Source organism: Cupressus sempervirens, chromosome 2 (genome assembly GCF_028749045.1).
Source record: "Cupressus sempervirens isolate cs-2001-9-10 chromosome 2, ASM2874904v1, whole genome shotgun sequence".
Lineage (NCBI taxonomy): Eukaryota > Viridiplantae > Streptophyta > Pinopsida > Cupressales > Cupressaceae > Cupressus > Cupressus sempervirens.
Genome location: NC_143119.1, coordinates 338857403 through 338885302, shown reverse-complemented (window position 1 = coordinate 338885302; position 27900 = coordinate 338857403). Strand labels below are relative to the sequence as shown.

Genomic DNA, 27900 nt, shown 5'->3' with positions numbered 1-27900 from the left:
CATCTTTTTGAGTATCATCCAAAACTACATAATCATCTTCTTTCTTCTCATGTTGCTGCAATAGATCTTTGCACAACACTTTTTTATTGAATATGACATCCCTGCTTCTTACAATTTTACGATTTTCAAAATTCCAAAGCCTATAACCAAATTCATCAATGTCATATCCAACAAATACACTTTTTTTTGGCTTAGCTTTTAGCTTGGCTCTATTTTTAGAATCTATATGAGAAAATGTTTTACAATGGAAGGTTTTCAGAAAAGAATAACTCACCTTCTTACTAGTCTATGCTTCCTCTAGAATATCACAACCCAAAGGAGTAGAGGGACCTCTATTAATCAAATATATAGTAGTATTAATAGCCTCCACCCACATGTCTAAGGGTAACCCTGTATGCGACCCCATGCTCCTTGCATGCTCCATTATAGTCATGTTCATGCGTTCAACCACTACATTTTCCTGCAAAGTCCTTGGAACAATTTTCTATATACAAATACCATTAGTGGAGCAATACTATTTAAATTCATGACTACAATACTCATTTCCATTATCAGATCTGAGACATTTTAATTTCTTACCAATCTCATTTGCAACCAAGCATTTCCATTTCTTAAAAGTTTGAAATACATCAGATTTCTATCTAAGGAAATAAACCCATACTTTTCTAGTTGCATCATCAATAAATGCAACATAATAATGAGAGCCACCAAGGGAATATAACTGAGTTGGTCGCCATATATTTCTATGCACAAGCTCTAATTTCTAATTTTTCTTTTCCTTCTCACTCTTCACAAAACTCACTCTCTTTTATTTTCCATACACACAACTTTCACAAAAATCCACATTGACACATTTCAATCCTCGTAAAACTTTCTTTAAATGAAGTAATTTCATAACTTTCTCACTCATGTTTCCAAGTCTATTGTGTCACAACACTATATCAAAATCTACAACAACTATTTGTTCTCCATGCTCAACTATAGCGACTGTTCCTAAATATTTATTTTTCTCTAAAACAATCAAAGTAGAAGGAACAATATGACTTATACAAAGATATAAGGTGCCTACTTTCACACATTTTTCTACTACAAGGGAACATTTTGAAACCTTCCAATTTTTATCATTAAAAAAGTAACTACACAACCCTCATCACTGAGTTGCCCTGCTAAAATTAAATTCCTACTCAGCCTTGGAACATGTCTTACCTCATGTAGTAGCTAATTATTCCCATTTTGTAACTTAATCTTAACTTTTCCCTTTCCAAAAATTTGACAGGGTTCATTATCCCCCAAATAAAGAAGCCAAAATAACCTCTATGAGGTGTAGCATGAAATGAAGAACTAGAATCTAAAACCCATAAATCATCAATGCTTTTTAAAGAAAGAAGCAAAGCATCCTCTTCAAATTTGTTATGTACCACATTTTCTTCCTTGTTCCCTTCTAGTTTATCTCATTCATTGTTCTTTCGAGTCCAACAATCTTTCTTTGTATGCCTTGGTTTACCACATTACCAACAATCTCTTGGTCCTCTATATTGAAACCTCTTCCCCTTTAACTTTCCTCTTGATTTCTCATGATTTCTAGAATTATTTCCTCGCTTAGTCATTCTAGTTTTACTTTGGTCATTCGAAGCACTTCCTGATGTAGATCCACCTGAGGTTTTTCTTTGAGTTTCCTCACTCAAAATAACACCTATCCCATCATCATATTTTAGGGTATTAGATCTAGAAATGGAATTACTCACAACTATTACCAAGTCATTCCATCTTTCAGGCAAAGAACTGAAAATCAAGAGAGTGCTAATTTCTTCATCAAAATTAATACCCACAGAAGATAACTGGCTAGTAACCATATTAAACTCATTTAAATGATCTGCAACAGATCCACCTTCTTCCATTTTCATATTAAATAAATATTTCATGAGAAATACCTTATTTGAAGTAGAGGGCTTTTGATACAATGTTAGGGTTTTCCTCAACTCTTCCATTGTCTTCACTTTTGTAATGTTAAAAGTCACCAATGGTGCTAGGCATAATCAAATGCTTTCAACTTCCTTTCTATCTAAAATCTCACATTCCTCATCTTTCATACTTCCTTGTTTCTTTGGTTTTCCTTCTAATAGCTTTCATAAATCCTTATGATAAAGATAGTCTTCCATTTGCATTTTCCATAACTGAAAGTTTTGCCCATTAAACTTGTCAACCTTCATCTTACCCTCGTTTGCCATCGCTCCCACTCAACCATGAGACTTTCTTATAGAAGATAACTGAAAAAAATAAACTAGGTCTGATACCACTTCTTAGGATTAACCTCACACATAAATAATAATTACATGCAAATTTAAACAATATTAGAAAATAATAGATCACACAGAAGAGAACACAAGACACCAAGATTTAACATGGTTCACCCAAACCTTGGGCCACATCCACCAAACAACAAGTCCAATATTATTACGACCCAATGATTACAACCTGATTATAATCTGCAATCTTTTATAGCTCAATACTGCCACAAGAAGCAATTTTGCATCACACCTTATGAAAAAATCCCAAACCCTAAGGCCTTTTATACAAGTATTTTTGTCACTTTAAAGTTATAGTTGATTACAATATGTCGGTCCAAAATTACTGATGAAATATTTATGATAAAATAGGGACTGATAAAATAGGGCCCAAATTTTTTTTCGGGTTGATGCCTGAACCTCAAAGAATTATGAAGTATGTAGAGTACTTCCCTAATTAGTTACCAAAAACTAACATATCCTTGGTTCTCCAAGCTCGAGGGTGGTCACACTACGACCAAGGATAGGAGGTGAGCTCTCCATGGTTGCCATTTAAAAAAAAAAAAAAATTGTGGCTTGGAAATGCAAGTTGGAAAAAGAGGAAAATTATTTTCTACATTTCTTTATTAAGTTGTGTTATGGCTCATTGAGCATTTCAAATAAAAAGTCACTATATGTGATATATGTTTCCATATTGTGGTGGAAAATAAAAGTGTTGTAATATGCATTTTGGTTCGTGTAATTTCAAATGGTAAGGAGTGTATCCTAATGTATATGAAATGGAGTGTTTTGAGAGTTTTAAAAGGGTTGTGATGTATCTTATCAATATATTAGGAAGGAATGTATGTGTAGATTTTATTAAAATCATGTTGTACCCTCTTGTTATATTATTATTGTAAATGATAAGAATGGGATTTCAGTTATTTGTTACTTCTGTAACAAGTATGAGAATGCAAGTTTTGGGTTTTCTAGATGTAGTGGTAGATGTACAATGTTTCAAATATTTCTTGAAGAGTGAATGTAAATGATTCATTTTTAACTATACATATATTGAAACCTCTTCAATAAAACAATATTTAGTTGTAAAATATTTGAGAATCCTTTTTAAGAATGAAAACAAAATTCATGATTCAAATTTAAATTGTTGAAAATTATCTCTTCTATAAATATTAGTGGGTGGTCATTGAGAGTAAGTAAAATATAATTATGTAAGTTCTTGATAGATTTTTAAGATTATAGGTTGGAAGTATGCTAAATATATATTGTAAAGAAAATATATTAACTAAGTTGTATTAACTAAGGTGTTAATCATGGACATCAGACATATTGACTACTACCCATAGATGATACTTGTTTAAAGTAAGTGATAAAATTGTCATTTTCATTTAAGAAGTCATGATACATAAAAATATATTCAATACACAAGTACTATGAAGAATTGGTGGTTTATGCATTGATAAATGAAAAAGAATTTTAAAATAATCAAAATATATATTATCTTGGTTCATTTTAGATTCTTTTAAAAATTCTATCAAATTTAATGGTTTATGTATTGATAAATTGACAAATTTATGTTGTGGTCCCATAGTATTGTAATCACTTGTATGGTTTGGGTCATATAGGAGCAAATTTGGTGGAAGCACTACCTGATAGTTGAGTGGGATTATATGGTTTTGTTCATAGTCATTAACTTAAAAAGCATTAGACAAGAATAAAATATATAATTTAAGAGAAATAAAATTTTAAACTAAAATTTATAAATAGAGAAATGAAATTTTCTTATAGTTGAAACATTATTAGTTAAGCTTAAACAGATTCCAACCGAAGACCTCCCAAATAAAAGACTTACAATTTATCATTGTGTTGTAAGCTCTTACCTATAATTCTATAAGAATTATTAATTCTTCATTTTAAAAATAATTACATATAATAATTTATATTTATTAATTCATATTTTATAATATAACAGAGATTAATCCTACCTGCATTTATAAAACAAATGATAATTCAATCAACCAGAATTCTCTTTCAATTTTGTAGTAATGAAGCTAAAAAGAGGGGAAATTTTCATTGATCATTAACTTAAAATGAAGCAACTTCAATTTGCCATCAAATATATTGATTTTGTGATTTATGTGCACTGGCATCACACTAAAATGTCAAAACTTTTTGCTAACTAAAAGGATTTACTGAACTGTAGGCTTATTTTTGTTTTGGTTTAATGTCACTTTGCCTTCAAATTCTGGTGTTGCAAGTAGGAGAGTGGTTGGATGACATTTTCAATCTACATAGTTTTTTACCGTGAAATTTTTTGGGAATATTATAAACGTTCATTGCCAATCTAGGGTTTAGGCATTATTGGCACTAAAGTAATAATGTAGCTTATGGAGTGCAGTCATTACGTCAATGGTTGATGTTGATAAATTTATTTGAGAAGGATTATAAAACCTACTATAACAACACATGGGAAGAAATAGAACATGCCTAGGTATAGATCATCAGAAACACATTAGAAAAATAATGTATTCATCGATTCATGGTTTCTTAGAATAAAAGATAAATAGAATAGAATGCCATTATTTTGTGCATGTTTTATTGGAATATTAAATGCATATTGACATTTATCTCTGGAGCCAAATGCCCACCTACCACCACTAATGACCTGCACAACAGCTAGAAAAATTAATTATGGGTAGGTGAGTTTTCAAATTTGGAAAAGGGGGGGAAATTTTTGGTGGTAGAAGTAAAAAGGAATGTCTCACATTCATTCAATTAGTTGAAGTTTAAGAGATTAGAAGTTGCAGAGAGAAGAAAAGTGATTAGTAGATCTAGTCATTAGAGTGCAGAGATAGAAGGAAGTTCATTTCGTGCCTATAGATGCACATGTTTCTTCTCTGGTTAAATTCTGTAAGTTTATTGTTTGTTGAGTTCATCCTGCTGAAGCAATGATTGCTCTAGGCATTATTGTATGCAGCCATTAGAGCTACAAGTTTAAAATTTTAAGTTGTTTATCAGTTTGAAGTTTTAGGGTTATTTTAGGATTTTTCTGGTTGAAGCCGAATGCTCCTAGATTTTGTAATGATTTAATCAAAGTTGAATAGAAAGCAAGCAGGCATACGTGAATCCATTGTTCTTCTTCTATTCATTGCATCTGAAAAGTTTATTTAGAAGCCACATACTTTGGCTCTCTGATTTTTAATGGTGAAAATATTCATGTTATAAATCTTCACTTGGTCAAGTCTTGTTGAAGTTTTTATCTCTACAGTGGCTACCGAGTTCACTTGGTACCTTCTTCTACTGAGCTCCACCCTCCAGTGGCTACCGAGTTCACTTGACATCCACACTACTAAGTTCACTTGGCATCCATTGGTATTGAGTTGTTCTTCATTTTTTGAGCTCACTCGACACTCTCCTGTCACTCAGTTCCTTAAGGTGCTGTGAAAAACTGACACTTGGTAATAGTTTTTGCCGAGCATTATTTAGGGTTGCGAAATTGATTTTTAGAGTTGGTAATATATTTCTCACATGGTATCAAAGCTTTCAGACCCCACATCCAAAGTGAGTTAGGGAAAATTTTTTCTGGGATATTTAACATGGTAGGAGATGCAGGAAAGATATGGCAACAGTCACCACCCTTCAATGGACAAAATTATGATACATGGGCAAAGAAGATGAAGACCATAATGGTTGCAAATGATTTATGAGAGTTTGTGATTAGTGGGTTCAATGATGTGATAGACCCAACTTAGTATGTTGCTCTCACAAATGCACAAAAGACTCAGTTGAAAGAGTCAAGGAAAAAGGATGCTAAGGCATTAAGTTTGATTGAGGCAGCAATGGTAGAGGTAGTTTTTTCCAAAATTGTAGCAGAAAATTATGCAAAGGAAGCATGGGATATCCTTGAGACGAACTTCAAGGGGACTGATAAAGTTTGTACAGTAAAGCTACATAATATAAGGAGGGAGTTTGAGAACTTTCAGATGAAGGAAAATGAATCAATTATAGATTTAAGTTCAAGGACCTCCAATGTGATTAACCAATTGAAGTCAAATGGAGAAGACTATCAAGAGCATAGGATAGTGGAAAAGATATTGAGGAGTTTACCTTATAAATATTACAATTCGGTCATGACCATAGAAGAGGCAAAAGACCTCACTATTTTCACAATGAATGAGTTGATGGGTATTCTTCAAACCCATGAGTATAGGATCAACAGATCTACATCTTCTTCTTCTCAAGAGCAAGCATTCAAGGCTTAGTCAAATCCAAGAGGAAGGGGGAGAGGAAGAAATGGCTCAGGCAAAAACTCTAGAGGCAGAGGCTGAGGTAATGGAGGACAAAGAAATGTTGTAGTAGAAAGCTCAGGTTGAGCAGATGGAGCAAGTAGGTCACACAATATTTCAAGAGGAGGTAAGAAAAACTACAACTCAAATAGGAGTAATGTAGAATGCTAAGTTACTATCATAAATATTGGCATTATACAAGTGAATGTTGGAAGAAGCAAAATGATTAGTCAGGACAAGCAAATGTGGCTGATGTGAACATGGGAAGTGAAAACAATGCCACTACCTTCATCATGTGTAAAGTTGGTAAAGAAGGAAGCCCTGAGGTTTGGTACCTCGATAGTGGATGTAGCAACCACATGAGTGGTAATGAAACTTTGTTTTCATTCATTAACAAGAGTTTCAAATCTGAGATTAAAATGAGCAACAATGGAACCCTAGTAGTTGTGGGCAAAGGATCTATTATGGTCCACACCAAGCAAGGTGAGAAGAAGGAAATACAAAATGTGCATTTTTCCCCTGGTATGAACCACAATTTGATGAGCATTGGTCAGCTCATTCAAAATGGATACAAAGTGCTAATGGAGAACGACAGGTGTGTCATTCATGAAAATGATGGGAGCAAGAACTTACTTGCAATAGTTCAAATGACAAAGAACATAATGTTTCCCTTGAGGATAGAGACCCACATAATTAGCTCTAAGAAGTGTGATTGAAGACCGTTCACAGCTATGGCATCTCAGGTATAGTCATCTTGGCTATGTCGGTTTAAATTTGTTGTCAAATAAAAGAATGGTAGAAGGTTTGCCACGAATAAAAAATTCATGTGACAAGTGTGAGGCTTGTATTTTGGGTAAGCAACATAGGCTTCCCTTTAATTTTGGAAATTCTAGGAGGGCTAGATATCCATTACAGTTAGTGCATACTGACCTAGTCGGTCCTATGCAAGTTACTTCCATTGGGGGGAGTACTTATTTCATGACATTTATTGATGATTTCAATCGTAGGACATGGGTTTGTTTTTTGAAATCTAATTTGAAGCATTTGATAAGTTTCTTGAGTTCAAAGCCTAGGCTGAAAGAGAATGTGGACACTATATCAAGGTCCTAATATCAGAAAGAGGAGGGGAGTATACCTTCAATTCTTTTGTACATATTTGCAAGAAACATGGCATAAAGAAAGAGCTCACAACTAGCTATACACTATAGTAGAATGGACTGGCTGAAAGAAAGAATAGGAGTATTGTTGAAATGGCAAGGAGCATGATGAAAGAGAAAGGTCTTCCAACTAAATTTTGGGGAGAGGCTGTAGCAACAATAGTTTACCTAATCAATAGGTGTCCTACAAAGGCAGTTCGTGATAGAATTCCAATGGAAGCATGGTCACGAGGAAGATGGACAGTTGAACACCTAAGGGTGTTTGGATGTTTTGCATATGCACATGTGCCTAAAGAGAAAAGCCAAAAATTGGATGACAAAGGTGTGAAGTGCATCTTCACAAGGTACAACTCAGAATCAAAGGCATGCAGATTGTATGACCCATTGAATAACGAGATGATTCTCTCAAGAGATGTGGAATTTCTTGAAAATCAGTCATGGTATGGACCAACTGATGAATCACTGAGCACCTCAAGTAAAGTGCCATTTACGAATGAAGAAGATGCTGATAAAAAACAAGAGGAAGGAGTAGATAGAAGAAAAGGCAAGCAGCCTCAGTCATTGCCGAGCTCCTTTAGACATGACCGAGTGTCACTGCCGAGTAATAGTGAGGACCGAGCTGGTCGGCAAAGCAACAATAGTGAAGATTCTGATCCTATACTCTCCTCCCTGTTACCAAGAAAGACCAAGAGTCTTAGGGAGATATACCAAGATGAAAGGTATGAAGATTATGATGAGAGTGTTAATTTTGCATTATTTTCTAATAGTGATCCAATATATTTTGAAGAAGTTGTTAAGGAGAAGAGATGGTGTAAGGCCATGGATGAGGAGATAGATGCCATAGAAAGGAATGAGACATGGGAGCTAACTCATTTGCCTCCCAAAAAGAAAGTGATTGGAGTGAAATGTGTCTACAAGACCAAATGCAATGCTGAAGGAAAAATTGATAGGCATAAGGCAAGGGTAGTGGTCAAGGGCTACAAAAAATAGTATGACAAAGATTATGATGAGACATATGCCTCAGTTGCAAGAATGGAAACTGTGCGTGTTGTCATAGCAATTGTAGCTAAACACAAATGGAAGGTATACCAAATGGATGTGAAGTCCACTTTCTTGAATGGTGTATTGAAGGAAGAAATCTATGTGGAGCAGCCACCTAGTTATGAAATTGCAGGTGAAGAACATAAAGTATATAGATTGAAGAGAGCTCTTTATGGGCTCAAGCAAGCTCCAAGGGCATGGTATAATTGAATTGACTCATATTTGATGAGCAATGGCTTTAGCAAAAGTAATGGTGAGCCTACTATCTACTTCAAGGCAGCAAATGGAAATGTGTTGATTGTTGTCTTCTATGTAGATGATTTAATTTTTACTAGTAATGAAAAGGCTCAAATTGGTGAGTTCAAAGAGGCCATGAAAAATGAGTTTGAAATGACAGACCTAGGATTTTTGAAATACTTTCTAGGCATAGAAGTAAAATTGATGCATGATGGCATTTTCAGCTCTCAAGAAAAATATGCAGGGTAGATCTTGGAGAGATTCAAAATGAAAAATAGTAAGTCAGCCCCCACACCAACATCTATAGGTCTGAAGTTGAACAAGGAAGACTCTAACAAGAGAATGGATCCAACACTATACAAGAGTATGGTTGGAAGTTTAATGTATTTGACTATAGCTTGGCCAGACCTAATGCATGCAGTAAGTTTGATTTCATAATTTATGGAAAAACCAAAGTATTCCCATTGGCAAGCGGGAAAGAGGATCCTAAGGTATGTGAAAGGTACCAAGGGATTTTGGATTTTGTATACTACATCAAATGATTTCAAGTTGGTTGGTTACATAGATAGTGATTGGGCTGGAAGTATAGATGATAGGAAGAGCACTTCTATATATGTATTTCATATGGGATCGGGTGCAATTTCATGGGCATCCAAGAAGCAACCTATTGTTGCTCAATCTACAGCAGAGGCTGAGTATATAGCAGAAAATGCAGTAGCATGTCAAGCTATTTGGTTAAGAAGGATCTTGACAGATTTTAATGAAAGGCAAGAGGATGGAACCACAATTTATTGTGACAACATCTCATCTATTGCATTGTCCAAGAATCAAGTCTTCCATGGGAGAAGAAAACATATAGAGATTAGATATCACTTCATCAGAGAGTTGGTGGAGAATGGAGATATCAAAATAGAATTTTGTAAGTCTGAGCAGCAGCTAGCAGACATTTTTACCAAGCCATTAGGCATTGGAAGTTTTGTACACCTAAGAGAGTGTCTTGGTGTAGTTGATTTGGATCAGCAGTGATCCTTATTTGTTTGGCGCAGGACAAAGGGGGAGTGTTGGAATATTAAATGCATATTGACATTTGTCCCTAGTAGAAGCAGTTGAAGTTGAAGAGATTAGAATTTGCAGAGAGAAGAGAAGGGATCAACAGATCCAATCATTAGAGTGCAAAGACAAAAGGAAGTTAATTTCATGCCTGCAGATGCATCTGTTTCTTCTCTGGTCATTTTGTAAGTTTATTGTTTGTTGAGTTCGTCCTGTTGAAGTAGTGATTGCTCCAGGCATTATTGTATGCAGCCATTAGAGTTGCAAGTTTAAAGTTTTGAAGTTTGAAGATTTACTAGTTTTAGGGTTATTTTAGGGTTTTCTGGTTGAAGCCGAATGCTCCCAAATTTTTTAATGGTTTAATCAAAGTTGAATAGAAAATAAGGAGGCATACTAGAATACATTGTTCTTCTTCTATTCATTGCATTTGAGAAATTTTTTTGGAAGTTTCAAGTTTTGGTTCTCTGGTTTTAATGGTGGAAAAGTTCATGTTATAGTTCTATCACTTGGCATTGTCTTTGGTAGAAATCATTTTTTGCAGTGGCTATCGAGTTCACTCGTACCTTCTTCTACCAAGCTCCACCCTCCAGTGGCTACCGAGTTCACTTAGCATCCACACTACCAAGGTCACTCGGTATCCATTGTTGCCGAGTTGTTCTTCATCTACCAAGCTCACTCGACATTCATTTTTGCTAAGTTGTTTTTTTCATCTACTGAGCTCACTCGATACACTCCTACCGCTTGATTTATTAAGGTGCCAAGTAAATCTAATACTTGGCAATAGTTTTTGATGAGCATCTTTAGGATTGGTAATATTGTGAATTTATTGGTAATATATTTCTTCACATGGCATCAGAGTTTTGAGGCCCCACATCCAAAGTGAGTTAGGGTAATTCTTTTTTGGGATATTTGACATGCCAGGAGATGCAGGAAAGATATGGTAGCAACCACCACCCTTCAATGGACAAAATTATGATACATGGGCAAAGAAAATAAAAAACATAATGGTTGCAAATGATTTGTGGGATTTTGTGATTAATGGGTTCAATGATGTGATAGACCCAACTCAGTATGCTACTCTCAAAAATGCATAGAAGACTCAGTTGAAAGAGTCAAGGAGCAAGGATGCTAAGGCATTAAGTTTGATTGAGGCAACAATGATAGAGACTATTTTTCCCAAGATTGCAGTAGCAAATTATGCAAAGGAAGCATGGGATATCCTTGAGACAAACTTCAAGGGGACTGATAAAGTCTGTATAGTAAAGCTACAGAATATAAGGAGGGAGTTTGAGAACCTTCGGATGAAAGAAAATGAACCAGTTGCAGATTTCAGTTCAAGGACCTCCAATGTAATTAATCAACTGAAGTCAAATGGAGAAGACTATCAAGAGCAGAGGATAGTGGAAAAGATATTGAGGAGTTTATCTCATAAATATGACAATTTGGCCATGACCATAGAAGAGGCAAAATACCTTGAACTGTTTTGACACTGGATGAGTTGATGGGTATTCTTCAAACCCATGAACATAGGATCAATAGATCTACATCTTCTTCTTCCCAAGAGCAAGCATTCAAAGCTCAGTTAAATCCAAGAGGAATAGGGAGAGGAAGAAATGGCTCAGGCATAAACTCCAGAGGCAAAGGCCAAGGTAATAGAGGACAAAGAAATGCTATAGCTAAAAGCTTAGGAAGAGCAAATGGAGCAACTAGCTCACAAAATACTTCAAGAGGAGGTAAGAAAAACTACAACTCAAATAGGAGTAATGTAGAATGCTACTACTATCATAAATATGGGCATTATGCAAGTGAATGTTGGAAGAAGAAAAATGATCAGTCAGGATAAGCAAATGTGGCTGATGTGAACATGGGAAGTGGAAATAATGCCAATGCCTTCATCATGTGTAATGTTGGTGAAGAAGGAAGCCCTGAAATTTGGTACCTTGATAGTGGATATAGCAACCATATGAGAGGTAATGAAACCTTGTTTTCATTCATTGACAAGAGTTTCAAATCTGAGATTAAAATGGGTAATAATGGAAATCTATCAGTTGTGGGCAAAGGATCTATTATGGTCCGCACCAAGCAAGATAAGAAGAAGGAAATACAAAATTGTATTTTTCCCCTGGTATGAAGCACAATTTGATGAGCATTGGTCAGCTCATTCAAAATGGATACAAAGTGCTGACGGAGAATGATAGGTGTGTCATTCATGAAAAGGATAGGAGCAAGAACTTACTTGCAGTAGTTCAAATGACAAAGAACAAAATGTTTCACTTGAGGATAGAGACATGTTTCTCATCTCAAGTTGGTGCTCCACCTCCCACACAATAAGCTCTAAAGAGTGTGATTGAATACCCTTCACGGCTATGGCACCTTAGGTATGGTCATCTTGGCTATGCTGATTTAAATTTGTTGTCAAATAAAAGAATGGTAGAAGGTTTTCCACAAATAGGACATTCATGTGACAAGTGTGAGGATTGTATTTTGTGTAAGCAAGATAGGCTTCCCTTTAATTTTGAAAATTCTAGGAGGGCTAAATATCCATTAGAGTTAGTGCATACTGACCTAGTCAGTCCTATGCAAGTTACTTCCATTGGAAGAAGTACTTATTTCATGACATTTATTGATGATTTCAATCGTAGGACATGGGTTTGTTTTTTGAAGTCTAAATTTGAAGCATTTGATAAGTTTTTTGAGTTCAAAGCCCATGCTGAAAGAGAATATGGACACTATATCAAGGTCTTAAGATCAGATAGAGGAGGGGATTATACCTCCAATTCTTTTGTAAATTTTTGTAGGAAACATGGTATAAAGAAAGAGCTCACAGCCAGCTATACACCACAGTAGAATGGAGTGGCTGAAAGAAAGAACAAGACCATTGTTGAAATGGCAAGGAGCATGATGAAAGGGAAAGGTCTCTCAACTAAATTTTGGGGAGAAGCTGTGGCAATAGGAGTTTACCTAATTAATAGGTGTCCTACAAAGGTAGTCCGTGATAGAATTCCAATGGAAGCATGGTCATGAGGAAGATGGATAGTTGAACACCTAAGGGTGTTTGGATGTGTTTCATATGCACATGTTCCTAAAGAGCAAAGGAAAAAATTGGATGACAAAGGTGTGAAGTGTATCTTCACAAGGTACAGCTTAGAATCAAAGGCATACAGATTGTATGACCCATTGAATAATAAGATGATTCTCTCAAGAGATGTGGAATTTTTTGAAAATCAGTCATGTTATGGACCAATTGATGAATCACTGAGCACCTCAAGCAGAGCGCCATTTATGAATGAAGAAGATGTTGATGAACAACAAGAAGGAGCAGATAGAAGAAAAGGCAAGCAGCCTCAGTCATTGCCGAGCTTCTCATGGCATGACCAAGTGTTAGTGCCAAGTAACAGTGAAGACCGAGCTAGTCGGAAAAGTAACAACAGTGAAAATTTTGATCCCACACTCTCCTCCCTATTATCAAGAAAGACCAAGAGTCTTAGGGAGATATACCAAGATGAAAGGTATGAAGATTATGATGAGAGTGTTAATTTTACATTATTTTCTCATAGTGATCCAATATATTTTGAAGAAGTTGTTAAGGAGAAGAAATGGTGTAAGGCCATGGATGAGGAGATAGATGCTATAGAAAGGAATGAGACATGGGAGCTAACTGAATTGCCTCCCAAAAGACAAGTGATTGGAGTGAAATGGGTCTACAAGACCAAATGCAATGCCGAAGGCAAGATTGATAGGCATAAGACAAGGTTGGTAGTCAAGGGCTAAAAAGAACAGTATGGCAGAGATTATGATGAAACATATGCCCTGGTTGCAAGAATGGAAACCGTGGATGCTGTTATAGCAATTGCAACACAACACAAATGGAAGGTATACCAAATGGATGTGAAGGCCACCTTCCTAAATGGTGTATTGAAGGAAGAAGTATATGTGGAGCAGCCACCTAGTTATGAAGTAGCACGTGAAGAGAGCAAAGTATATAGATTGGAGAGAGCTCTTTATGGGCTCAAGCAGGCTCCAAGGGCATGGTACAATAGGATTGACTCATATTTGATGAGCAATGGCTTTAGCAAAAGCAATGGTGAGCCTACTCTCTACATCAAGGCATCAAATAGAAATGTGTTGATTGTTGACTCATATGTAGATGATTTAATTTTTACTGGTAATGATAAGGCTCTAATTGATGAGTTCAAAGAGGCCATAAAGAATGATTTTGAAATGACAGACCTAGGTCTCTTGAATTACTTTCTAGGCATAGAAGTAAAACAGATGCATGATGGCATTTTCATCTCTCAAGAAAAATATGCAAGGCAGATCTTGGAGAGATTTCAAATGCAGAACAGTAAGGCAACCCCAACACCAATAGCAATAGGTCTGAGGTTGAGCATTGAAAACTCTAGCAAGAGAGTGGATCCAACACTATACAAGAGTATGGTTGGAATTTTAATGTATTTGACTACAACTCGGCTAGACTTGATGCACGCACTAAGTTTGATTTCCAGATTTATGGAAACACCAAAAGATTCCCATTGGCAAGTGGGAAAGAGGATCCTAAGGTATGTGAAAGGTACCAAGGGTTTTGGAATTTTGTATACTGTAGCAAATGTATTCAAGTTGGTAGGTTATACAAATAGTGATTGCGCTAGAAGTATAGATGATAGGAAGAGCACTTTTGGATACATGTTTCATATAGGATCGGGTGCGATTTCATGGGCATCCAAGAAGCTACCTATTGTTGCTCACTCTATAGTAGAGGCTGAATACATAGCAACAAATGCAATATCATGTCAAGCTATTTGGTTAAGAAGGATCTTGATAGATTTGAATAAAAGGCAAGAGGATGGAACCACATTTTATTGTGACAACATCTCATCTATTGCATTGTCCAAGAATCTAGTCTTCCATGGTAGAAGTATGCACATTGAAATTATATATCACTTCATCAGAGAGTTGGTGGAGAATGAAGATATCAAAATGGAATTTTGTAAGTTTGAGCAATAGCTAGCAGACATTTTCAAAAAACCATTAGGCATTGGAAGTTTTGTACACCTAAGAGAGTGTCTTGGTGTAGTTGATTTGGATGAGCAGTGATCCTTGTTTGTTTGGCTTGGGACAAAGGGGGAGTGTTGAAATATTAGTTGCATTTAGATGTTTGCCCTTGGAGCCAAAGGCCCACCTACCACCCCTGGCGAATTGCAGAACAGACAGAAAACATGAATGCAGTAGGTGAGTTTTTTGAAATTCTAAAAAGAGGAATTTTTTTTTGGCAAAGATAAAAAAGGAATATTCTATTCCATTTGACCAGCAGAAGTAGTTGAAGTTGAATAAATTAGAAGTTGCAGAGAAAAGAGAAGTGATCAGCAGATCCACTCATCAGAGTGCAGAGACAGAAGGAAGTTCATTTCATGCCTGTAGATGCATGTGTTTCTTCTCTGGTCATTCAGTAAGTTTATTGTTTGTTGATTTTGTCTTGTTGAAGCAGTGATTACTCCAAGAATTATTGTATGCAACCATTAGAGTTGCAAGTTTAAAGTTTTGAAGTTTGAAGTTTTACTAGTTTTAGGGTTATTTTAGGGTTTTTTGGGTGAAGCTGAATGCTCCCAGATTATGTAATGGTTTAATCAATGTTGAATAGAAAACAAGGAGGCATATTAGAATACATTGTTCTTCTTCTATTCATTGCATTTGATAAGCTTGTTTGGAAGTTTCAAGTTTTGGTTCTCTAGTTTTAATGGTGGAAAAGTTCACATTATAATTCCTTCACTCGACATTATCTTTGGTAGAAGTCATTTTTTGTAGTGGCTACCGAGTTAACTCGGTACCTTCTTCTACCGAGCTCCACCCTCTAGTGGCTACCAAGTTCACTCAACATCCACACTACCGAACTCATTCAACATCTATTGTTGCCGAGTTATTCTTCATCTACCGAGCTCACTCGGCATCCATTGTTGCCAAGTTATTTTTTTCATCTACTGAGCTTACTCGATACACTCCTACCACTCAATTTATTAAGGTACCAAGTAAATCTGGCACTCGGCAATAGTTTTTGCTGAGCATCTTTACGGTTGGTAATATTGTGAATTTATTTGTAATATATTTCTTCACAAGATAATCACCTATAGAATTGAAAAATAATAATAAAAGGCTTGAAATCTACACTAGTAATGGAACCCACTACTTAAGAAATATGATGATAAGTCCCATAGACTCCAAAACTATCAACTAGTATTGATGTGAGATGATATTCTAAACAATTGATCCACCAACAATAATGTCCTTAGCACACCATATTTTTATACAAGCTCGACTAGATTGGCATCAAAGTAACAAGATAAGGACTGAAATGAATGCACAACATCCCTTAATTATCTATAAATACCCATGTCTATCAGAGAAGCATATAGGATGAAGTAGAATGCAGATATAAGTAAAGGTTTCTAGGGTAAAATATCCTCGAGAGAGATTAGAGAATTTGCTTAAACATGGGAAAAATGGGTTCTTTAGTTTTAAGATCAGGGGCTACAATGGCAATGGTGGTGATGATAATGTGTACACCCATTGGAATAAATGCATCCCAAGAATTGAAAGATGTTTTTGAGATAGAGAATGTGTGTAGAAGTACTCTTTACCTTGAAAGCTACATTTCTAGCCTTTCTCCATATGTAGCAAGTTCGTCTAAGGCTAACAAGGATGTGCTTCACATTGCAGTCATGGTGGCCATGAAAGAAGAAAATAGGGCTTTTTTTCAAGTTTTTGCTGTCTTCAACAAAACCCATGAAAACCCTAATGTGAAAATTACTGTTGGGGATTGTATAGAGCTCATTGACATTACCAAAGACTAGCTTAGAAACTCCCTATTTGTACTAAAATATGATGAAATTAGGTCTAGTGATGTTATGACATTGCTCAGTGTGGTCATTACTAACATGGTAACGTGCCATGATGGAGTTTTGGAGAAATCTAATGGAAAATCAGAGGTTAGGCTGCTGAGAAGTGTGGAGAAGGTGAAAGTTTTCGCTAGTAATAGTCTGGCCATACTTGTGAACTCTGAGGCCAAAATTTTTTCTTTATAATCCTTCTGGGAACATCAAGGAAGGTTTTCCTTGGTGGGTTTCTTCAAAAGATCGGAGGATATTGAGAGGCTCTACAAAAGAGGTAATGCTGATGTGGTGGTGGCTATTGACGGTTCTGGTAAGTTCAAAACAATCACGGAAGCCATTAATGCTGCTCCTAAGAAAAGCAACAAGAGGTATGTGATCAAGGTGAAAAAGGGCACTTACAAGGAGTATGTCGAAGTGGGGAAGACAAAAACGAATATAACGCTGATTGGGGAAGGCATGGATAGTACGATTGTGACTGGTAGCAAAAATGTTGTAGATGGCTCTATAACTTTCAACTCTGCCACTGTTGGTAAGTGACAAGTGACAGATCTTGTTGTAAATATTGATTCTTACATTAAAACTGTTAAATAGTGAAAGTTGACTTACTTTTTCTAACTTAATTTTTTTTTCTTAGTATACAATGTTTAAAGGTGCCTATGAATATTTGTACATTTTCACCAATAAGATCACCTATTAATGTGTGTCTTTGTTATTAATGCCTAGACCTATCTCATTATACATCCATTTCATGATCTCATTATCCATCCATTTCATGAGGATCAGGATCCTCTAAGGGAGGAATATGGATTCTTACCTACTATTTTAAAAATAATAATAATGTTAGGATCATGGCAATCCTTTAATAGAAGATTGATCTGAGGTGAATATGGTTGGTTGTTTAATGGTTAGGGTAGCTTGATAGATTTTTGGTTTAGAGTTTTTCATTTATTAGTTAGGATTTAAATCTTAGTTTTATATATATATTAAATTGTAGAGTATTTGATAATAAATGAAGAAAGAAAGGATCTTTTATAGTCATTTCTATTAGTTATATGCTTTTGGGTCTATATATGGTAAGACTGTCTTGTACTTCTAGTGGAACTTGAATCTTTGACATCTCTTTCAAGAATACAATTTATCTACCACTACACCAACATTGAGAGATTCTATATTATTCAATTCATAAATATTGAATTTTATATGAACTAGTCATAAATCGAACTTAAGACGTTCTATTGTACAGTACAATGCTGTACTACTAACCTCTTTAGTTCAAATGTGACTTATTCTCTGCAAGATACACTTTAAGTCAGTCGCATACACAATCCCATACTGAGTCAGTCGCATACACAATCCCATACTGATTCCAGTCTATAAATAGATATGAGTTCATTCACATTAACAATATGTTCATAGATTCAGCATTTTTCAATGTTTTCATGTGTCTAGTAACTTCAACATTTATATTCAATGAAATAGTTGAATCAGAAAACATACGATTAAGACCATCCTTCAACATCACGCACTAATAGAAAAGCTAAGCTAAGGAAATGTAGACCATCTGTATTAACATTGTTTTGGTTGAGTACTAAACCAGCTCATGAGATGATTTGTGTGTACAAATGCAACTGTGGTGGGGAAGGGATTCATGGCCCAAGACATAGGCTTCGTGAACACAGCAGGGCCAGACAAGCATCAGGCAGTAGCCCTCAGAGTGGGGTCAGACCAGTCAGTGTTCTACCGTTGCAAGATCCAAGCATACCAAGACACTCTCTACACTCACTCACTCCGCCAGTTCTACAGGGACTGCACCATCTCCGGCACCGTGGATTTCATCTTCGGCGACTCCGCAGTCGTTTCCAGAGCTGCACCATTCTTCCAAGGAAACCAGGGGCCAACCAGAAGAACGCGATAACCGCACAACCAGAACACGGGGATCTCCATTCACAACTGCAACATCAGAGCTGACTCAGACCTCGCCCCCGTCACGAGCTCCTTCCCAACTTACCTCGGGAGGCTTTGGAAGTAGTACTCGAGAACAGTATTCATGCAGTCCTCTCTGAGTGACGTCATTCATCCTGCTGGTTGGTTGGAGTGGTCCGGAGATTTTGCATTGAAGACGTTGTATTATGGGGAGTACAACAACAGTGGAGCTGGATCTGCCACGGGGAGCAGAGTGAAATGGGGTGGATTTCGTGTTATCACAAGCTCTGCTGAGGCCATGAAGTTTACAGTGGATGGTCTCATACAAGGCAGCGATTGGTTGCAGGGGACTGGTGTTGATTTCATCAATGGGCTCACAAGTTGAGGCCCTGAAATGAATCTGGTTTCTTCTGGATTGTACTTTTTAATCCAGATGTGGATGGTGTGTTTAGGTTGATGATTTCTCATAGGCTGTGGATATTATTATGTTTGATCTCATGGGGCCTCCAGAGTGCGCTGTGTAGTGAAATATTCAAATAAAATAATGGCGTTATCTTACATGAAACCGATCCCATTTCACTCGGTTTCCTATTCCACGTCCAGCTCCAACGTTCTTGTATTCTTCAATACAATGTTTTCTATGCAAAATATCCAGACGTCTCTTGCTCACAAAAGTATAGAGATGTTCTTAGGCTTAACATTCTGATTTGCATTCTTGCTTCTGCAAATATTAGTTGTATGTCGTTTCTTATCACAATGATGACAAGTAGGTTTAGAGTTCTTATCTTTATTGTTCCTTTTCTCAACAGTTTTGGGTGATTCTCCTTTTTCAGTGCTTGTGTAGCCCAATCCTGATGTATCTCTATTGGATCTAGGAGATTTCAATAGTTGCTCAAAGTACTTGATGGCTTCATTTGGCTTGTTGAAAGTTTTAGCAAATTCTTTTTCTCTTTTCATGTCATTTTGCAATTTTTCATTTTGCAGCTTCAAAGTGGTTATTTCAATGTCCTCGACATTCAACTTATGATGAGCATTCATCATTTGGCTTAAGGTACCCAATTGCATGTTTGAGATCCTGGATAGCTTTGTTGACTTTTCTTCCAATTTGTTTGCTAAAATTCTTTTGTCTTCTTCAATCATGGCCTTGTCTTCTATAGCTTTATTCTTTTATTCAGTTACCTCACACAGTAGTATGGCTTGTGATTCTTGCTCCAACTTGAGATTTCTAACCTCTTCAGCTTGTGCTTTGTTCTTTTCCATTAGATCTGTAATTGCTGCATCAAATTAATTGGAATCACCATTTGCAAATAGCTTTGTGGTGTCAATGTCTTTGTATTGTGTGTCATTTTCTACTGTAGCAATCTCTTTCCTTCTCTTTGGGGAACTCTTCAAAGCATCTCTAGCTTCATTCAGTTCATGTAGTATGAGATGTATCTCAATCTCCTAGTTTTCAATGGTCTTTCCCAACTTGTAGACTTCCATTTCAAGATCTTTCTTGCAAGCTGCAAAGCTTATTCTTCTGAGAACCTAGCTCTAGTACCAATTGATGGAATTACAAGTAGGAAAGGTGAACTACTGGGGGGGTGACATGGGGGGGGGGGGGGGGTGTTGAATCAACAATTAAAATTTGAAGCCATAAAACTTTTCACCACTCATCCATCTCATGCATTCAATAGATAAACTTGAAATGACATGCAAAGCATAAACATCTAAAATATGTAAACACATAAGCAATCACACATTTGACACCTGATATGATTATCTAGAAACCCTCCAAATGAGAAGATAAAACTGAAGTGGGTATGACACCCACAATTCTTCACTACTGCAGTAATAAAGTGCCACTAATTAAGGTTACAATGAGTTGACTATGAGACATGATCTGCCTTATGAAAGACCTTCTCTATTAAAGGCTTACAAGGACTGTTAAGTCCCACCTTGTTAGAGGATTTCAACACCCTATTAAAAGTGTTTCTGGCTAAGGGACTTTAGAACATCCACTTGGAATGTCACCCTATTAAATGATTTACAACAATCTATTAGGACTACTCTATTTAGGAGATTTAACCAAAATCATCTATTAGGATGTTTTAGCATAGATCTTGTGATTAGCTCTGACAGCTTGATTAAAGATCAACTATGTACTATGTCCTTCTTGATCCTCTTTGATCTAATATGTCAATGTTGTATCCTCTATCCTTTGTTCTTCTCAAACTGATTCTGCAATTTGCTCTCTTACAACTTCAAAGTCTCCATGCAAACTTCGTTGTTCTCTACTTTCAATTGCTTATGCACTCACTCCTTTTTTTAAAAAAAAGTTTAGGGTTTCATCCTCATTAAGAAGACTAGAAGACTTAACATTAGGTATGAATCTATGTCTGAGATTCATCCATTTAATAACATAGAAAATCTGCTAATAGATTTGTCCTTATCTTCAAAAGATCATAATTTGTCTTTACGTTAGCTAAAAAATGATTTACATAGTTGTTTGTACAATCTCAAACAACTATGTCAAATCTGTGTTACTCGGCACTTAAGGTTACTGATGCTCAACACATATTGAAATTTTGTCTTGACTCGGCACCTGAACTACTCAATGTCTACTGTTTACTTGGCACTTTAGTGACTCGGCACATGAGTGATTTTGCACTCATTGCAACTCGGCATAGTCTATATTTACATATTATACTCGACATATATTACAAGTTTGGCATGAACTTAATAAATGGCTTAATTGTGTTGACACTTAATTGTCAAAACCAATATGAGATCAACATGTATATCAAAGAAGGACCATACAAGAAGATTGTGTTGGCAGAAATATTTGTTGACGATACATTATTCACAGGAAATGATGACTTATGCAAGGCATTTTCAGAAGAAATGAGTAAAGAATTTGAGATGTCTTTAGAGAGATAAAATTCTTTGTTGGGTTACAGATTTAACAAAACAAAAATGGTATATACATTACTCAATCCAAATATATCAAGGAGATACTAAAAAAATTTAGAATGGAAGATTCAAGACCAGTTGGAAGCTCTATGTCTTCTAGACATAAGCTTTCATAAAATGATGATTCAAAAAAGGTAGATCAGACTACATACAAATCAATGATAGGAAAATTGTAGTATGTAGTGCATACAAGGCTTGATATTGCATTAGCAGTTGGTATGGTGGAAAGATTCTTAGCAAATCTCAAAGAAAATAAAATGATGGTAATCTTACTAAAGACTATGGCTTATGGTACAAAATTGAAGGCAATTTGGACTTGAAGGTATTCACTTATGCTGATTGGGTAGAAGTCTTGATGATAGGAAGAAAACTAGTGGTGAAGCATTCTTTCTTGGTAAAAAACTAATGTCTTGGACAAGCTAGAAACAAAATTGCATCTCTCAATCCACAACAGAGGCAAAATATGTGGCAACAAAAATTAATTGTTCTAACATTGTTTGGTTCAAACAATTGTTGGAAGGAATGAAGATAGAGATCAAAGATCAAGTAGTCATATATTGTGATGACACCAGTGCAATCAATAAAAGAATCCAGTGATGCATAGCAAAAGAAAACACATTGCAATAAAATATCACTTCTTGAGAGAATTGGTGCAAGATAAAGAAGTTAGATTGGAATATGTGAACACAAAAGAACATATTGTAGACATATTCACCAAGCCATTATCTAAGGATGCATTTCTATATCTAAGAGGTAAGCTAGGGTTCATTCTCCTATCTGAAGCTCACTAAATAAAAATTTAGTGATGCATCAGTCAGAACCTGTTGAAGATCAATCAGTTGGTGCAATATTGACAAGGGCATATTGCAAATGAATCAGTATTTAAGATACACTGATATTAACAAAGTTGTCTTTGGCATGTGTTGTCAAAGAGGGAGAAGTATAATGTCATATCTCATAAGAAATTTTAGTTATAAAGAAGGAGAAGTTTTTTGTAAGAGGGTGAAGTGTGTTATCATAGAGATATCAAGAGGGAGAATGAACTAGGTAGAAGTTTTTGTAGGCAGAAGTTTTCTAACAGAGTTCATACTGACATAGAAAGTCATCATAGATGTGAATCAGAATGAAACTAAAGACAAGTTCCTCACTTTATTTTTGTTCTAAAAATTTCATTGTGCTATGACATGTTGTGTTGCCATCAATGCCAAAGAGGGAGATTGTTAGATACAATTGATTAATTGTGTGTTGTCTTTGATGTTACACAAATGTCATATCATTATCAGTTAGTGCATGTTGAGCTCACTTGAGCAATGAAGATAGTTTTCTATGTCTATTGAGCATTCCTATGTTTGCCTAATTCAGAAGACAGTGTCTAAAGAGTTCACTCGAGTGCCAAAAGAAAGTTTATAGAAGATGAGTGTTAACTAAGCTCACTCAGTTAATGAAAGAAATGTTGGATGGAACCAGTGTTAACTGAGATCACTCAATTACCAAAGGATCTTCACAAATATGCTGTGTTAACTAATTTCACTTAGTTAACACAGGAAAATCATTTCTATGTTAGTGTCTACCGAGCAAGGTTGGCTAATGAAGGATTTTTTTATTTTGGCATATTGAGTTTAATTGATTTATCTATTGGCTCTAGCCGACTGAGGTGATGAATATTAGTGATTATAAGTTGTATATGAGCTGACTTGACAATATGAATGATATAAGTATAAAGTAAAGTTGAGAATTTGAAAGTGTGTAAGTATATGAATGCATGGAAGATTTTGAAGATCTAATGATGCAATAAGAAAGCAAATCACAAGGATAAGAAAAAATCCTTGTGGAGTTGAAAAGATATATTTGATCAGGAAGGATCAAGTACAAGCTAGAATAGAAATTTGTAATCAGCATTTCAGTTGCATTAGAAATCAGGTCATCTCATTGTTACTCTCTAACCATAGTAGTGATCTAAATCTCTTAACAATGTTGGCTTAACAACTATTTGTAAAACTTCTAACAAGGTGGCAATTTTATTGAATTGTCTAAAGACCTCCAACAAGGCCACTCCTAAAAGGGTGTTTAAATCTTTTAACAGGATCACACCTAACAGTGTGTATTGTAACCTTTAATAGGGTTGGCTCCTAATAGGGCTCACTTTAGAAGAGTAAAATAGTAACTAGTTGCAATTGGTGGTTTTTCCCAAATTGGGTTTCCATGTGAAATCCTGGTGTCAAATGTGTTCATGCTATTTTCTTTTATATGTTTCCAACTAAGTTAAATTAATGATAATCATAGATAACATCCTAAGATTTGCATGTTAAGTACTTATCAAGCATATTAAGTATTTACCAAGTTACAAAATTTTATGTTCGCTTGCCGAGCATCAACAGTATTCAGTTTTTAGAGTTTATTTTGTACTGACATCTAAAGGGATCTGAGATTTATTTTTGTGGTAACTAATTCACCCCTCCCCTCTCAATTACTCCTCTTAAATTACCAACACTATAAATCAATCATATTCCTTTTCAAATTGTGAAATTGGAGCTTTTTCTTCTCTAAATTCTTTTTTTAGGATTTTCTTCTTTTATATCCACAAATCCTAATTCATCATCACTTTCACTCCAAACTCTTTCCTTAGATTCATCATCTTCATACAAACAATCTCTAGGTCTTCTACACTTAAAATTATTCTTATAAGTTTTCTCTCTTTTAGGACACTCAGAAGCATAATGACCAAATTCATTGTAAGTTCAACATTTAAAAATTCTCTTACCATATGGTTCTCTTCTTAAAAGCAGGAAAATTCTTCTTCAATTCTTCTATCCTCCTTAGATTTGGATCTAGTGCTGCTAGCATAGTCTTCACTGGTGCTTGCACCTCTTGATAGAGAAGGATGAATACTTAATGCACTAAAAGTGGTTTTTGCTATGGGCAATTCTCTAGATTAGTTCCATCTCACTTCTGCTACTTCCAATCTTCCAAGTAGAGTTTCTCTGGTAAAATTTTTAGTAGAAGGTATCACTTAATCAATCATTTGTGTTGTCTACTTGAATAGTGGTGTCACACTTTTCAAAATCTTCCATATAATCTCATCTTCATCTTTAGATCTCTAACAAGACTTAATTTCTACAACAATCTCTATTATTCTACCAATATAGCTTCTCACATATTCATCTTCCATCATTATAGCATCTTGAAACAAACATATCCAATTTTGTAGTCTATTAATTTTAGCATGTTTATCACCCTCAAAAGTAGATTATAAGGCTTTCCAAATTTCATGGGATGTCACTAAGGAATTTACCTAACTATATTTTTTCTCAGGAAGAGACAACAATAATTCTTCTTGAGCAAGCTTATTGCACATAAACATATCTCTCTCAACTTCACTGGATGCCTCAAGCTTCCACAATCTCCTTTTTAGTCTTTTTCATTAGCCAATATCCTAGACCCATTAATAGAAAATGATTCTTCATATTCTCCTTCCAATTTTCATAGTTAAATTCCATCAAATTTAGGACATTCTTTTATGAAGTGACCCATCATTGATCTCCTTAAGTTGTTAATCTTTTTCTTCAACAACTTGATGCTCTGATACCAATTGTTACGAAGTAAAGTCGACCAAGATAATTGAGAGGGGTGGGTGGGTGAATCCAACTATCAAAACATTTACTAGCCTTATTAATCCTTAACCATATGAGCAATATAACTAGCAACCGTAAGAAGATATACACAATAACACTAGATATGTTAACTAGGGAAACCATTGATTAGAGGAAAAACCCCAGTTCAGAACCAACCCACAAAATGATGTACTAATATAAAAGTTCTTTGTAAGAGGATAGACTCTATTAGGAGCTCATGAAATACATTCAGTACATATCAATCCTTGTTAGGATACTTTGAATTCCTGTTAGGAGATTCCAACCCTATTAGGAGTTGTAGAAGACAAATGGACCCATTGTCTGAACAAATTCAGGGGAAAGACCACTAAAATTACAATCGAAGTGGTCTCTATATTATTCCTTTTACAATAATAGGAATAGATATCCTTAGCTCCTTCTTTGTACTCTTGACTGGAAAAAACCTCTTCTAATCTCAATACCAGATCACTAACTTTTCATCTAAATAATGTCTTAGATTGCGTACTTACATTTACCAAATACTCTGCTCTTACGATCTCCATATCAACCTCAATGCATACTTTAAAAAAATGAAAATAACCTTCCTTTATACCATATCCTCAAAAAAATTCCTTGAGTCATCCCTAAGGCTTTCCCAATTAATGATAATAAGACATCATTAAGATATTGCAAAGCATTACATCTTGTCATAATTACAAATCACTAATGGCTCACAGTGTTTACAACTTCTTACATGTGTGACCTTTTTCCTTGCATACTTTCTTACATCATCACTAGGTTCTCTTCTACCACACTCAGAATTGCACTGATCTTTATTTGATCCTAGTTAATAGAAACAAATCAATCATTAGAAATTACTTTTCAGGTACTTTGTTTGCTTACTTTCTTCTATAAATTTTGAATAACTTCTGCATGTCTTTGACTCTCTTTATGTGTACTTATCCATGCCATCAGGATACACTATAGACTACATCCTTAACTATGCTTGACTTAATCATCAATACACAATTTATATGACCTTGTTCTTTGTCTACTTCTCTACCACCATTCACAGAAAAAATACTATGTTGACATCAATGACAAACACAGTCATGAATACACCATGTTAATCAAGTATATACACTCTCCAATGCCTAGGATACTTCCCCAAAGTAATACCATAAGTATTCATGCTAACACATACCCCCTCTATCTTCCTACACCACCTCCCCCTCTCTTTCCCTCTTCCTATCCCTGACCTCTACATATATCTCCTGTCTCTTCCTACCCCTTCTCTCTCCATCCTATACAACTCTCTCTCTCTCTCTCTCTCTCTCTCGCTCTCTCTCGCTCTCTCTCTCTCCCCCTCTACCTCTCCCTCCCCCCTCCTATCTCATCGAGATTTCTTCCTATCTGCTATTTTTTCTCTCTCCATCATATCCCCTTGAACTCTCTCTCTCTCTCTCTCTCTCTCTCTCTCTCTCTCTCTCTCCACCCCCTACTATACATATATCATCCCCTTTCTACATTTCTATCCCCTACTAGATCACTCTCTATCCCATCCATGTCTCTCTTTGTCTTCCTATATCCATCCTATGGTCTATCTCTTTCTCTATTAGTCACTCTCTCCATATCCTATACATTTTCTATCTTCTTATTTGGAAATCCTATCTTAAATCTCTCTCTCTTGTTATCTCCACTCTATCCCCCCCTCTCTCCATCCTATCCTCTCTCTCTCTCTCTCTCTCTCTCTCTCTCTCTCTCTCTACTATTCATTTGATACCTCTCTATTCCTATAACATTTTCTACCTCCCTCTCTTTACACTATTCATTTGATACCTCTCTCATTCTATAACATTTGCTACCTTCCTCCCTCTCTTTTGGCTATTTAAATTTCTTAGGTAAGTAGTGTGTATGCCCTATAGTATGTACACATTATAGTGTGATCACACTATTATTTATATAGCGCGCGCACACACAAACACACACACACACACACACTCACTTCATAATGCACTCACATTCAATAAGTGCAAGGATTAGATTTATATTGTAGGTCCAATTGAAAGGTTTGGGATGTGATTTTCAGCAAGCATACAAAAAAATCATGATTTTTCTTGTTTGGTCTCCATCAAGTTTCACCATGCTTGAATATCGATAAAATTAGGTTATATGATATTGTAGATCTCTATGTTAGCTACGTATCTATATAATATAGTTTTAATTTATACTTATTTTAAGCCTTTCAAATATAATTTCTTTTCAATGTATATCCATTTTATCTTCAAAGCCAATGTGTAGTATTTGTGTGTTAAATTTTAGCTCCTTTGCCCAATTTTCCAACAAGTTAGTTTTTTAGAAACTAGACTCCATTCTACACACTTTATAAAAAATTAAGTTTTGATTTTTTATTAGTTCTTAATTATTTTTAGGGGGGGGTGCACAAATATTTAACATTTTTGAGATTTGTTCACTTG

General features: G+C 35.5%; 1 pseudogene; it reads left to right on the top strand.

Moving 5' to 3' along the window:
* The first annotated feature begins 16538 nt into the window (after positions 1 to 16538).
* Positions 16539 to 19245, top strand: LOC149572512 (pectinesterase-like; annotated as a pseudogene).
* Positions 19246 to 27900: the final 8655 nt, after the last annotated feature.